Source organism: Haliaeetus leucocephalus, unplaced genomic scaffold, assembly GCF_000737465.1.
Source record: "Haliaeetus leucocephalus isolate CR32 unplaced genomic scaffold, Haliaeetus_leucocephalus-4.0 Scaffold295, whole genome shotgun sequence".
Classification (NCBI taxonomy): Eukaryota; Metazoa; Chordata; class Aves; order Accipitriformes; family Accipitridae; genus Haliaeetus; species Haliaeetus leucocephalus.
This window is the reverse complement of record NW_010972731.1, coordinates 8659116-8673264: the sequence shown is the minus strand read 5'-3', so window position 1 is coordinate 8673264 and position 14149 is coordinate 8659116.

The window sequence follows — 14149 nt, the reverse complement described above, 5'->3', positions numbered from 1 at the left end:
AGCTCCTGTCCGGCAAGGTGGGCATAGTGAAGGTATGTGACTACTGTGTCAATCAAAATGGGCAAAACCTGCTGCTCTGTGCTGTACCTGTGGCTGCACTGACACTTTTTATATTGCCTCTAGGAAAAAAAAAATTAAAACACATAAAAACATCTGAGTTGGAGAAGGGTTGGTCTGGAGTGACCTTCATGTGTGTGCGGCTGCTCCGGTGCTGTGGAGCTGCTTCACACCCAGTTAAGGGTGGGAGCATCCTCCAAAGATGCTTTCTCCCCCTCGGGTACTTGTTTGTGCCTGTCTGCTTTTGGTCTGGTGCCGCAGAGCTGCGCTTGCCAAGGGACATGTCTGCTTTCTCTGCTGATGGTGCTCAGATTTGTCCCGCACGTCTCCTGCCCCTTGTGCCTCGGTGCTGGGCAGGACTGCACTGCCTTCAGGTCTGTCTTCGTGGCAGGTTTTACGTATGGCAATGCAGCCCTGTGTTAAAGTCCACCCTGAAAGGTTTCTGCTCTGATCTTGCTCTAGTTGCAGTGGGAAGAAGGTATCGTGAGGGCCCTTTCTGCTGCAGTTCTCATGCTGTTCCCCCGGTGGGATGCCGCATCCCCCCCCAAGCCGTGCTGTCCAGCCCCTTCTGCCCGCAGCCACAGGACCCCGGGGCAGGGGTGATGGGGGGTGCCACAGGGCACCCAGGCATCTGCTGGAGCTAATGGCTCTTCCCCATTTCTCCTACTGCAATAAACTTGCAGAAATGAGCTTCAGAATGAAAGCATTTGCCCACCTGCCAGCAGGGATAGGCTTTGCTTTGCACATAAACCTGCGCAGAGGTGTTTATGCTGAAACTACTCAGGGACTTGTTCTGCCTTTTTCAGCTTCATCTGCCCACTCAAATCCTCCTGGAGCCTTTCCTTCCTCCATCCTACAGACCACCACCAAAATTGCCTTGTACAGAATCCTCTTGGAGGTGAGAGCGGAGATGCCCGCTGGCCGTGAGGGTAGGATGGATGTATGCCGTGATGCACCATCCCCGCTTTGCCGGGAGATTTATTAGTGTAATGAAAGGCAGGAAGGTGCCCCATGAATCACCGTCGCACTGGGACATTGCGATGCTCTGTAAATAATGCAGGGAGCTGGTATTAGTGGGGTGGTCTGCTCCGGCGGGCACGGATGGCTGCAGGGTGCCTCAGCCCTGCCTCTCCTCTTCCATTAGGTTTAAGCTTCTGGTAGCAGGGGACGAGGGTGCGGGCAGAGGGTGCTGTGTCACCCTTCCTTGCCGAGGCCAGAGCTGCCCGCGAGGGTGCATTTGCAGATGGAGGTTTTTCCCTCTGCTTCCCCATGGGCCGGGCTTTCCCAGCGTTTCCAGGCTCAGCGGAAATCTGTGGGTGCCAAACCCTGCTGCGGAGCATGCTGTGTGTAGAGCTGCCTGTGTTTAAAAGCCACTTTTGTGTGTTTCTCTGTAACCCTAAACCTTTCTCTAGAAATGAGTGCAAACTGACAGTCATCCCTTATCCAGGGTTTTTCTCTTCCTCCTGCCGAGTTTTCAGCTAGAAGCTGCATTTGCAGAGGAGGAGGTGATGCCAACCCAGCTGCGAGAGGGCTGAAGGCGTTTTCCTCAGAAAGGGAAAAATTCCCCTTTTCCAGCAAAACATCCCCCGACTGCCAGAGCAGGCAGCGTCACTGCTGTCTGCTTTCCTGGTTCCTTCGTCGAAGCTGGGGCTGAGTGAGGGGATGGCTGTGCACCATCCTCCTCTTCCTCTGCGCACCCTGGCCTTGCCGCAGCACCCCCAGCTCGAGGCTTCCCACTCTGTCCACTCCAATGACGTGGTTAGTGCTGGGGGTCCCTCTGCTTCTACAGCGCTCTTTTATCTTTGGAAAAAATCCCAATAAAGCCTAAAAGGCAACTTTAATAGTGTAATATTAGAGAGGACTGGAAGAGAAGGACTGGGAGAAAAAGGCTCCTGCCTGGGGCTGGGGCCATGGCACAGCTGGGGCTCCCAAGCACAGATCCACTGTTGCCACTCAGGAATGCAGAATCGGGGGGGAAAAAAACCATAAAATCAATGTCTTCTGGGCTTGGCTGGTGTGTGCCGATGCACGGTGCTCGGGCAGGGGGACGACAGGTTTACCTCAAGGCTGGCACAGCAGAGACTCCTGTTGCCTTTAGGACAGGTATTGGGGTTATTTAGACCTGTCTGAGCTAAAGGCCAGTCGTGTACCTGCTTGTGGAGGCTGTGGTCCTGGTGTGGTCTGCCCAGGGACTGGTGCCTGTCGGGGAGTGGGACGGTGCACAACCAGGCAGCAAAATGTAGGCAGAGGCTGAAGCACTGCCCAGAGCAAGCGCCTGTAACTGGCAGAAAATGTTCCAAGTCCGGAGAGGCTTTGCAATAATTTCCACATTCCGTAATTTTTCTCAAGAGGGGAAGAGAGGCAAGCCTGAAATAATTACCCACACAAGCAGTCATTGAAATGTTCTTTACTGTGAGCACTGATCACTTACTGTATTTAACAAGACAATTTTGGCTCTCGGTGCATAAAAGCAAGCAATGATTAAAGCTCTTGTTTTCAGGATCTGTGAGCCAAAGCACAAAAGTCTATCGCTAGATCCAAGTCTGAGCTTGGCAACCAGCTCCTACCCAGGGAGTGGGCCAAGGTGAAGTAGCTCCTCTCAGTATCTGTGGGGTTTGGGGTGCTGGCGAGCACAGTGGGTGCTGGTCTCCCTGCACCCTGCCTATGCTGGGTGCTTAGGGGCATCTCCGGCAGTGGGGACTTGTGCCTTCGGCCCTGGAAGTGAGTTGGAGTATTTTGCAGGAGGTGGAAGATGTTGCAGCTCCTTAGGGCTGTGAAAGGTTCCTTGGTGGTGGAAAGGAGTAGGTGCTGAGCTCGAGGGGAGCTTGGGAAATGGGGCCAGTGGGTGTCTGCTGCCGTCTCCCTCTGTGTTTGTGGAGCAAGAGAGGATATTTGGGGGGAGCCTGGGAAGGCAAAAGGCCCCGGTGTGCACAGGCAGCGGTGCAAAGCGGGGGGCTTGGCTGGAGGCAGAGCTATCTGACAGTTTATGCTGCCTGGAGTCGGGGATCCCACTTTGGTCTCCAGGGTGTCTCAGACTGTGCTCACCCTCTTTGGGGCAGCGACCAGCTGAATTGGAAGGAGCTGTGCCCTGGTGAGAGGCCGTCAGGGTATCACGCTCGCCCCAGGGTAAAAATTAGCAAAGCTCATGAAAGCACCCTTTTGTGCTGTGCTGTGTACCACCCTGCTCAGAAACACTGCCCCGAGATGAACTGGGATCAGCAAGGCCAGAACTCGCAGCATCGCTGGAGACATTACTGCAACAGCCCCGCCGCTGCTGTCGTGCATCAGAGTGGGGGGGATGCTGCAAGCTGCAGGGCCCCTGTGTTAGCAGAGGATGCGGGGACACTGCAGGTGCCACCAAAGGTGCTGCAGCTGCTGTGTGTGCTGCCTGCCTGGTGATGCTGCACGAGAGGACCCGTGCACAAAACCCACTTCTGAGCTGCAGGTTTGCACAACTCCACTGCGCCCCTGTAACCTGCTCCGGTCCCTGATCAGGGACCTTCTCAGAGACTGGCTTCATGGCTGAGACATGAGTTTGAGCAAGATTATCTCCTCTGGGAAGTAATATTATTGTAGCTAAGCCAAGAGGAGTTGCCTGTGAGTGCCTGTTGGGACAGTCCCATATGTACCACATGGCGCTGAGGCTCTCTCCTAAAACCAGGCTGTGTTTAAGATGCACAGCATCCTGTGGTGGTGGGCAGCCGTGCGAAACCCAGAGGAGTGTCTGCTGCAGCACATCCCCTTCTGAGGGTCTTTATTTTACCCTGAGACTCTTAAGGCTGCTGATGAGGCAGGATGCTGAGGTCAGCAGTACAATGTCTCGGTTTGAGTGTCCCATGGAAGTCTGAGTGTTGGTGTCACATCATGGCTCTGCATTGGGCTGCTGGCAGTCCCTGAGCCACTGGGAGAGCTGGCATTAGCAGGATGAGCTCTGCCCAGCGTGGACAGGCAGCTCCAGCAATGCTGGTGGCAGTAGGAGCTGGACATGAATTCGAGCCTAAGAGACTGGCTTCTTGCTGGCATAAATCAACCTTGTTTGGTTCAGTGCAGCTGCATGATTTAGACCAGGTCAAGATCTGGTTCAGATCTTCCTACTTTGCTTGTTAGGCTCCTGTCCTTGAGGATGGTGTCAGTTCACCTTTGAGCTAAGATAAATGAGTCCCAGTGTATCAACCCTAAATCTATCCAGCCTTGTGCTTGGCTTTCCCAGGTCTCTAGTCTTGCTGCAGGACAGGGAGGGCTTCCAGGGAAATACTTGGGACAGCTGAGAGACGCAGTTCTGCATGGACAGCATTATGCAGAGTCCCCTGTTGCCTCTCCCCTGGAAAAAGTGCAAGAATTCAGACATTGAATAAATTCCACAGACATTAACTATGCTAATCAAGCAACTGCTTATACACAGGGCTGTTATATACTGCCTTCCTCTTCTCCCCAAGCATGGTTTAATCAAACAAACAAACAAAAAATCCTTGCAGAGAGCTTTTATTTCGAGCAGTGGCCTCCTGGCTGTGCTGGAGCATGTGGTGCTGAGGGTGCTGTGGGGATCTAGCTCCCGGTGTGGCTGCGTGTCCCTCGGGTGCCTCCACTCCAGCTTGGATGCAGTCGAGCAGTTGCTTTTTGTCTGTCACTGCCCTTCTGGCATTAACTGGGAGCATCCCATGTCTCCAGGGATCTCCCCATAGCACTGACCATCCTGGCTGGGACCCCTGTGCCAGACCAGGGCACAGCTGCCACCAGGACCCACCTGGGAGCTGCACTGACTCTCTTGGCTTCGTTTTGGATGAAAAAGAACCTTTCAGGAGTGGCTCTGTCAGCCCTGTGCTGCTGGTGCAATCCTGCCAGCCCTGGCAGGGATATGTGATAGCCCCTGGCAGATGGGCAGCCTTCAGCTGTGTCCTCTGCTTGCTCAGATGAGTTGTGATTGTTGGAATTATTTACTGCGCTGATCAATAAATACTATAGGCAGCGGGCTATATTTCATTAATGCAACACTGTATGTGTGCCTACTGCTGTATTTCAAGAGCATAAATAACACTGGGGCATCAGCAGAAATTAAAACCAAACAGATATAACTTAGAACAATTTATACCCAGAATTTTTCAACGCAAGGGGGAAAGAAGGAAGGAAACAACTGCTTCAGACAATGCCCTGGGCTGTGCCCCTCGCTTAATCGAGCCTATCTCCCGCCTGTCCTGGGGTGCTAGGTTGGCTGCCCATGGCTCTGCCTTTGCTCCTGCCTCCAGCCGAGGTGATATTGGATGTTTCCCACTAGCACAGGCAAGCCACCTGCTTTCCCCACATCCCCTCGCACATGGGCACACAGTCCCAGGCCAGCTGCTGCCACGTGCAATTCAAGAGCTGCCTTTGGCACGTCCTGCCTGCCATCGGCCAGTCCTGGTGGTGGCACACCAGCATTTATTTTGCTAGAGAGCGTATAATCCAGAAGCATGTGCTGCAGTCGCTGTGTTGTTTGTTTTCCTTCAAAATGCAATATAGATCTAATTATATGAAAACAAACTATAATAAATAGAGGGGTTATTCAGTGCAACCCCCGAAGCGCAGGCAGCGAGCGCTCAATTCCCCTTCCCTCTGGTAGCATTTAAGCGTTTCCCCTGCATCAGTGACGCAGACGTTCTTCATAAATCAGCGGAGGTAGGAGCACATTTGCTCCCCCGTCTTTGAAGAGGCGTCAGATCTCCGAACAGAGGCTTCTTGCTGGGTGATCCTCCGGGGCTGGTTCTCATTTCCTTGTAGGAGGTGGGTCTGGAGCCCATTTTGTGCATTTGGGAAGGCTTGGGGGAGGAAAACGAATGACTTTGCTTCGTCGACAAAAAAAAAAAGCGCCATGACACCATCAGCACTGCGCACCATTAACATCCCACTGACACAACTATTTACCAGGAAGATGCACATATTGATTTGGCAGTAACCGCACACACCAGGGCAGGGCTGAGGCTGCAGGGATGCTGAAAGGCTCCATAAGCGTAACCTGGGCTCACCGCTAGCCTTGGTTTGGGCCTGATCCTGCCTAGGTGCTCAGCAGGCCTGACCCTAGCTGGGTTAAGCCTGCATTACTTGAGGTACTGCTATGGCTTTTGTGCCTCTGGTGTCACTTCCAGCTTTGCCGTATGCCCAGACCCTACAAGGAGGGTGATGGCACCGAGGGCTGTGCCGGTGGCGGTGGGGAGCAGCTGGTGGTGGTCAGGGATGCGAGATGGCCGTGCTCACCATCGACTGCTGCCCATCCTTGCTGGCAGATGCATCTTCTAAGTGCTCTGCTCGGTCTTTGGAGACCTTTGCAAAGTGTCAGCCCTTGTTACGGGTCTTTGCCAGTAATTGCATGCATGGCCCCTTGGAAGAAGGGTTTAGTGAAGGATGGAGGGAGCGTGGGATGCGTGCAGGTCCCTGGATGGGCAGTGGCTGCTCTCTGCTGTGGGGTCCTTGCGGTGCTGAGAGGCTCAGGCAGGTTCCACGCAGTGCCTGGAGGATCCTCGTGGCTGGTGCAGCTGGCATTGGGGCTGGCACCATGTCCCTGCTGTACCAAGGGGTTGTTTGCCTCGGGAAGAGCCTCTGGGTGCACCCAGCCTTTGGTGGCACTAACTTCCAGGTGGGGGTGTGTGTGAAAAGTGGCACTGGGGAAGGGCAGAACCTGTGGCTGAAGGATTGCATCTTCCCTTGTGCGTTTTAACAGAGGAAAAGCTACCGAGGTGAGGCATCAGGAGACCCCCAGCTTCTTGGGGCAAGCTACAAGGGAGTTCAACAAGAAGGGAAGTTTTCTGTTCAGCTCTGCCCAATTTTGACCATCTTGGAGCAAGGGTGTTAATGCACGGCAGCTGTGTGGTGGCACAAGGCATCCATCTCTGTACCCAACCACTCTTGTACCCCTCCTAAATCTCTCCTGTGTGTGCATTAACTGGGAAGGGCTATCAGAGATGTGTCCCTGCACAATCTTAAGCTCCACATTAGGGCCAGGTTGCCTGAAGAGGAGTGTAAGAGGCTTTTCCTGCCAGCCCATCACCTCTGTGGCAGCCTTGGGATGTGCCAGGCCTCCAAGGAGCTGGACACTAAGGACAGACACCCTTTGGATATGTCCTGGGAGATGCCTTCACCCGGGAAGAGCTTGGGTACTGCCTCAGGAAAGCAGCTGCCCTGGGAGAGCATCGCCGGCCACAGCCAGGACCGCCACGTTCATACAGGCAGCCACAGCAGGAAGAAACTCCCTGGAAGAATTTTAAGGAATTTATCTGGCAGTTTTTTAAAGGTAATTGTAACACGAAAGTTGAGCTGGAAGATTTCTGCCTCGCTGGGTCATTTCCACCGAGGAGCTGGCAGCAGGCAAGCTGCTGAGTGAGGACTTGGTGTTGCCATATGGAGCTCTGCTCTGGCTGCTTGCTAAAGAAAAAATCATACAGGGCCAGGACTTGGCAGCCCTTCTCCGCAGAGACCACTTGTGTGAATAAATGTTACTCATCGGCGTTACTCAGTGCTACAGGATCTGGCCCGTATTCATAAAGAACAACTGCATTTTGGCCTGGGTTCAGCAAAGCACTCACATATGTTCTCAGCGCGAAGCACACGAGCGGTCCCGGTGACTCTTTGGGAGAAATTTTGTGCTTAAACACACTCTTTGCTGGATCTGCACTTTCATCTGACTTGACTTTTGTGCCTTGAATCTCCCTTGGCCTTCCCGGTGGAGGCAGCCTCTGCGTCAGTGAAGCTTGTGCTCCTTCCGTGTCTCCATCGAGTTTGGCTGAGACAGGAGCCTTATAAAAGGGGAATTGGGGATTTGCTGAAGAAGGTTGCAATGGGGAGGCTGAAGCAGGCTAGCAGGTCTACATCTTATTTCTATTGTTAAGAGCAGGGAAGAGGGAGGAAGAAATTCACTGAAATTGGGAGGCTGGGCATGTAAGAATGATAAAGAAAAGAAACCGAATTTTTGTGTGTATTATGCTTAAATAGTCTGTGGGACTTTGTAGCCACAAGGTCCTCCAGAATCTGAGTACAGAAGATGAGATGAAGAAAGCATGAGGCGCAGGTAATGAAGCCAGCCCCGTTGCTGTTAGATGGGAGACACTTTGGAAGGGAATCAGACTTGAAGACTGGAAGTCACAAACCCATCGCTCGCATCCCAGCCCAGTTCTCCTCTGGCTCCCTGCTGCCTCTTTGAAACCATGGATTTATCCATGAGACACAAGATCCCGAGTTAGACAGGCTTTCATCTGCACGGCAATAGCTGCTTCTCTGTTTCTGCACTCATCTTTAATCTAACTCAACCGGCTGCAGCGGAGTTACATCAGGGACACATTTGGCCTCCGGTATTTACACACGCAAGTGCCAATTTCCTCTCTTGTTTCATAAACGGGTAGTTAAGTACATTAGCGAGCCATGTGAATCGGGACAGCGATCATACGGGCGAGCTCCAGAAAAGGAAATACTAATGTATAGCAAGACAAGAACAAATTCAAAAGAATAGAAGAAACTCTTGTTAGATACAAAGTGCCTTGCCAAGCCAGTGAATCTGGATGTAGTTAGAGAGGTGTACAGTACACAGAAGAAGTCTGTAATATTTTATTCCAGGGATATATATTTCCGGGACAAGTTGTTAGATTGACCTCTAGCGTTCATTTTCTTAAAGGAAAATTTCTTGATAAAGTCCTGTTTTGATCAGGCCTCGTACCTTTGCACTCTGAACAAGCTTTGGGGGAAGGTTTTGTTTTCCTAATGGATAAAAACTTAAAATGTCAGTGTCAGTCTGCAGGAATTTTCTAAAGAGCTGGCTGACAGGCAGCCAGGCGTACCGTGGAAATGTTGACACATGATTACCTAGGAAGGGGCTGGATGCGGTCCTGGCTCTCAGAGGCAATGGGAGGCTTGCCACCACTGCACCGGGACCAAGCATTCAGCCAGGAGATCAAAGGTATATTTTTGCTGGAAAGTTTGGCTTGGACGGGTGGTTTGGATTTCACTGGTGCTCTGTTCACTGAATTCTGTGGTGGGGGAAAAAATTTTATTTACTCTAAGATCCCAGTTTTCTTTTACAGCCATCCCCATATGTCTGAGAATTATGTCCCAAGTTTTCCTCCGTATGAACTGCTCACGCAGGGATCGAGTTTTAGACTTGGTTGGAAAGTGGAGAAACTGAAGGTTGGAAGGGCTTTCTCCCAGTTTTGTTGCTGGAAGACGCTCATCCCGTGTGTCCTAACTGATATTGTTCAGTATCATGTGTCTCAAACTGAAATCCAGATATAATTTCTTTGGTTTTGGTTTCATTGATTTGAATAGCTGAAAATGTTTGAATGGCAGCCAACCAATGCTAAATATCTTCTTTTTTTCTCCCAAAGCATTCTCCCCAGTGTCAGGGAGCTGTCACTAAAACTATTTTTAATTGTTGTATTTTTTAATTCATGATGTTTTGTTGGAAAATATTCATCATTTGTTTGCTCAGAGAGGGAGGAGGAAATTCTGGTCTTGGGGAAAGTGATGAAAATCCAAGTAATTTCACTGACCTCACTTTAAGATATTTTGGAATTATGTGCAGGAGAAGTTATTCTCAATAGCCTGAATGCTCTCATGCTGCTTGGAGGCTCCAAAACGAAGTACTTTCCACCTCCGTAGTTTCAGGCAAGCTAAACAGTAGGATGAGGGCTTTAAAATCTTGGGCGATCAAAGCCTGACCTTCAAAAAAGCAAGGTACCATATCACTGTGCAGACAAAGAGAACTGAAGAAAAAAGACTTGTTGTCAGTGTTTTCAAGCAGTGTATTCCTATATGGCCATCTTATTCTGACTTTTTGCTATAAAAGACACAGAAGGATTAGTTCTGGGATACATTTATTTGCAAACTGTTAACTGAAAATACACCAACTACTTACTGACTATGCAGAAGGTCTTAGATTTCAATTGTGGTGTTTATTTTTTGCTAAAATTCTGTGATGGCCACCTGACGTGAGCTGATTTCAGTGTCCAGGCTGGCGATGATGGCTTGCTTTCCTCTCCGGGTTGTGCCGGTTTGCCTGTGTTGCATGATGTTTCCGCTCCACCATTGCGCGAATGTTGCAGAAGGGATTAATTAATGTTGAAATAGTTATGAATTGAGCTTGCTGATGAACGGGCATCCAGGCCCTGCCTTGGAGAACAAGGACACTGCCTTCCCCTAGCACGGACCGCTGCAGAAATGACGTGCTTGCTGTATTTGGGCCCTCCAGATGCCGTTCAGTCCCTGCCCGTGGGGAAGGCTGGGTCTGGTTTTAAGCAGTTTCATGTGAATTCATCAGAGGGAACAGGGCGACTTTGTTGTCTTGAGAGCAGCTGTTGTTTCAAAACACTGTCCTTCCTGGACAGCTGGAAAGAGCAGCACTTACACATCCCACATAGCTTTACACCTTAAAGAAAGCCTTTTTTCTTCTTTGCCAGCAATAGGACTTTCCTCATGCAGAAGAGAGCTGTTGGCATCCCCACCCGAGCCCTTGGTGCACGGTCCTGCTTGCTCACACAGACGTTCGGTGCCTGAGCTGCCTGCAGGCACGCGAGCACCGCTCATCCTGCTGCTGGGTGGATGCACCAGCCTCAGGTCTTGGTGCCTTCCCCCGACCAAAGAAGCCAGAATTAGCACAGATTAGGCAGGAACCAGCCATGGTTCATGTTCATTTTCATTTAAAAATATAACTCCAGGTTGCTGATTTTTCCTGTCCTGTGGGAGGTCGCGGTGCTGCTCAGAGCAAGGAAATCCCACTGAAATAGCACTGGGATGATTCCAGTGCTGGGTACCAGGATGGGGGAGACACAGGGCAAAGCGAGAGATGAACAATGACTCACTGCAGTGATGGGGAGAAATTTAGATTAAATATCCCTCAACACACTGTGAGCACCTGTTGGCTGCATCAGCACCTGTATTACTTCTGCTAAAGACGTCCATCATTACTCCATCAGCACTCCTGATTCGCGGCCAGTTCAGGTATCAGCCAAAGCTGCTGAACAGTAAATACCTTTAATAATTTGCTGCTTTTAAGGCATTCAGTCAGGCCAATTACATAAAATTACAGGTCTGCCTTTTTCATTTTACAGATTCTTTTTGTCCTAACAATTTATAAACATTCAATGAGCCCACTCAGTAAACACTGTGGGCAGCATAAAACTCAGAGAGCAAATATTTTTATAATGCTCTAGCTTTGAAGATCCTTTTGAAGATGATTTCTGAAATGTCCCTGCTAGTGCCGGATGGGGACTGGCTTCCCCTGCATGCAAACGGTACTGATTGCCACATAACAAATTGCTAAGTGAATTACAAAATAGCATTTGCACTCCTCGACCACGCCAATGAGTGTAATTTAAATAAATCCATTCATGAAGGCCTAATTAACAGGGACTGTGCAATTTGCAGCCATGTATGGGAAGCCTCTGCTAATCACAGATTGAATCCGGCAGAGTGCTAAGTGCTGCTGAAGTGCAGGAGAATTAAAATCACTCAGACCTTTCAGGGATCAAGCACTACATCAGAAAAATACTGAATTAATATTGTTGCCCTCCTGTAGGGGCTCTTGCTAGTACTGGAGAGGGGAGCAGGTCCTCGTGTGGTGCATGGCCCTCAGGAAACTGCTTCTGGTCTTTCTCTTGCCTCTGTTTTGCCGGTTGTGAAAGGGAGATAATGATGCTGATTTCTTTTAGAGATCACTTTGAGGTCAATTCAGGAGGAAAGCTTGAGTACAGCTGAGTACAAGTTGAGTAACTTTTGTTTTTGCAGGCTCTCTTCAATGTTTGTATTAAAAATTCTTAACTTGGAGAATCAGCTGACACTGTAAATTACTGGGAGACATTCAGGTTAGACATGTGTTTATTATAAGCACCAGAAAAGATGTTATTTGTTTACAGTAACCTACAGCAGTCCAAATCACTGACCGTCCCCCGTTGTGCCGTGTGCTGTACAAATGGCAGAAGTCACAGCATTACTGAGAGACAGGTACGTCAATCAAGTGAATTCTTGCCTCAGTGTCTGCAAGCTAGAAATTCAGCATCTAATCACATCTTCTATAACTCTGGCCTCACGTCTGCTGCCTTTGTGCCTGTGGCCAGATGGGTGCATCCCTCTGCGATGGCCCTGATAACATCTTTCTAGCAGGAGCTATCATGGGACAGTAAAAAGCAGCTTTTTTTCAAAATGTAGGCACATTGAAAATGGGAGTGGAACTAAATCACAAAGCAAAACCACCCGATCATTAGATGTCTGCTGAGGCTATGGGGATGTCGAGGAGCCGTGCACAACAGCATCCTTGTTCTGGTGGCTTTGAAATGAAACAAAGCCTGCGGCCCTGGGCTGGGGACAGCGGCAGCGTTGGGTTTCACCTGCCCTTTGTGCCTGTGGGAGAAAAGCAGCTCAACCTAGACAAAACCTAATGAAATTGGTGACCGTGCTGGGCAGCAGCACAAGATCCCAGCTCGGTTAAGCAGGGCTCCATTTAAGGAGGTGCTTATGTCCCACCAAAACCTTACTGAGATACTAGACAAGTTCAACGCCTGCAAGCCTATGGGCTGTGATCCTGCTTTTATCACCCTCTGCAGCAGTGGAGACCCCACAGATCTCATTTCAGGGATTTTTTTTTTTTTCCCCTGGTTTACCTTGCAGTCATGGTGGTAAGAATGAGACCTGTACATTTGCCAGCATTTTCCAGCTAGTGTACAAGTTCTCCTTCCCATTTGATTAGGATCCCATCACCATGTTCATTATCTTCTGCTTGTTCATTAGTTTGAGATAATTAAAACAAAAGTACTAGCAAAAAATTTACATCATTCTGTTTACTGGAGACTTCAAACCTATGGAACAAAGTTAGATCCATGGATCATACTGTATAAAAGGTGACCTAAAAAAAACCCACGCAGGCTGTCAGTTCTCTGGCATGCCGTTTGTCATCAGCACAGTGTAATTATCATGGACTTTAGTGACACAATAAATATGAGAGCACAGGTGGTATCCATTTCAGCTGTTTAATTGAAGAAATGAAAGATCCTGTAATACAGAGTCAACACAGAGAATTTGTCACCCTACACTAAAAACTTCAATAGCCATGACCTTGAGGTCATAAAATTACTCATCAGGAGTAAAATTTTTTATGATACAGAAGTGAAGAGTATTGATTTTATAAAAAATAATTTTATATGCAATATAAATGGACATAATGGCTCACTCCAGTCTTCTACAGGGCCTGAAAATCCAGGAGTGCTGTGTACAAATCAATACAAATAATATCTTAAACCATAAATTTTAATTCATTTATAAAATACAGGCTGCAATTTTTTTTCCTTAGAGCTACCACAAAACCAAAACCAAACTAGGGAATGGTTCCTCCAAAGCTTTCTAAAATTTGCTTTGTCTTGCTGGTGTGTTGTGCACTTATAATTGTAGCAGAATAAGCCTGACTTTAGACGCCTGGGCTGGTGCTTCGTCGACTTTAAGTCCAGGGACTTGAGACCCACTAGCGATCCTGCTGTGAATGCATTTGGTAGGAAAAAAATCTTCCAGGGCCTGCTGTGGAGTAGCACTGCGAGAAAATACAGAAATTTTGTTAGAACAGCAAGCAGAAGATGCAATCAGGTGGCTCAAATTAACATCCTACCTGGGAAACCTCGTGTATGTCGGGATGAAGCTGCTGCCCCAGAGGGAGCAGTAATGGTGGGGGACTCGGGTAAAGCCCCACAGACCAGAGGGCTCACAAAAAGTGAAAGCCAAGCTCTGAACCCTCAGCTCTGGACCTGACGCAGAGCTCTCTGACTCAAGCTGAAGCTGTTGTGCACTGAGCTGATCCTGCTGGGCTGAGTGCCCTTCCTCAGGTACGTGAAAGCCCCCGGAACCTGAATTTCTGGTAGGTTTTGGGGTTTTTTTTGGCAGCCGTCCTCCGAGCCCCAGGGCCGTGGCCGGTGCCTGCTGTGTGGAGCCGCGGCTGCCCTCACACCGCTCCCCCTCACGCCCGCGCTGGACCTTGAAGGAAGGTCGCACGCAGCGAGAAGGCGCAAAGCCCTTTTCCCGCCTATGGCGCTCGCCGCCATTTTGTCTCCCTGTCCTGAGCACCGCACGCCTTCCTTTCAGGGTGCTCCCTTCCCAT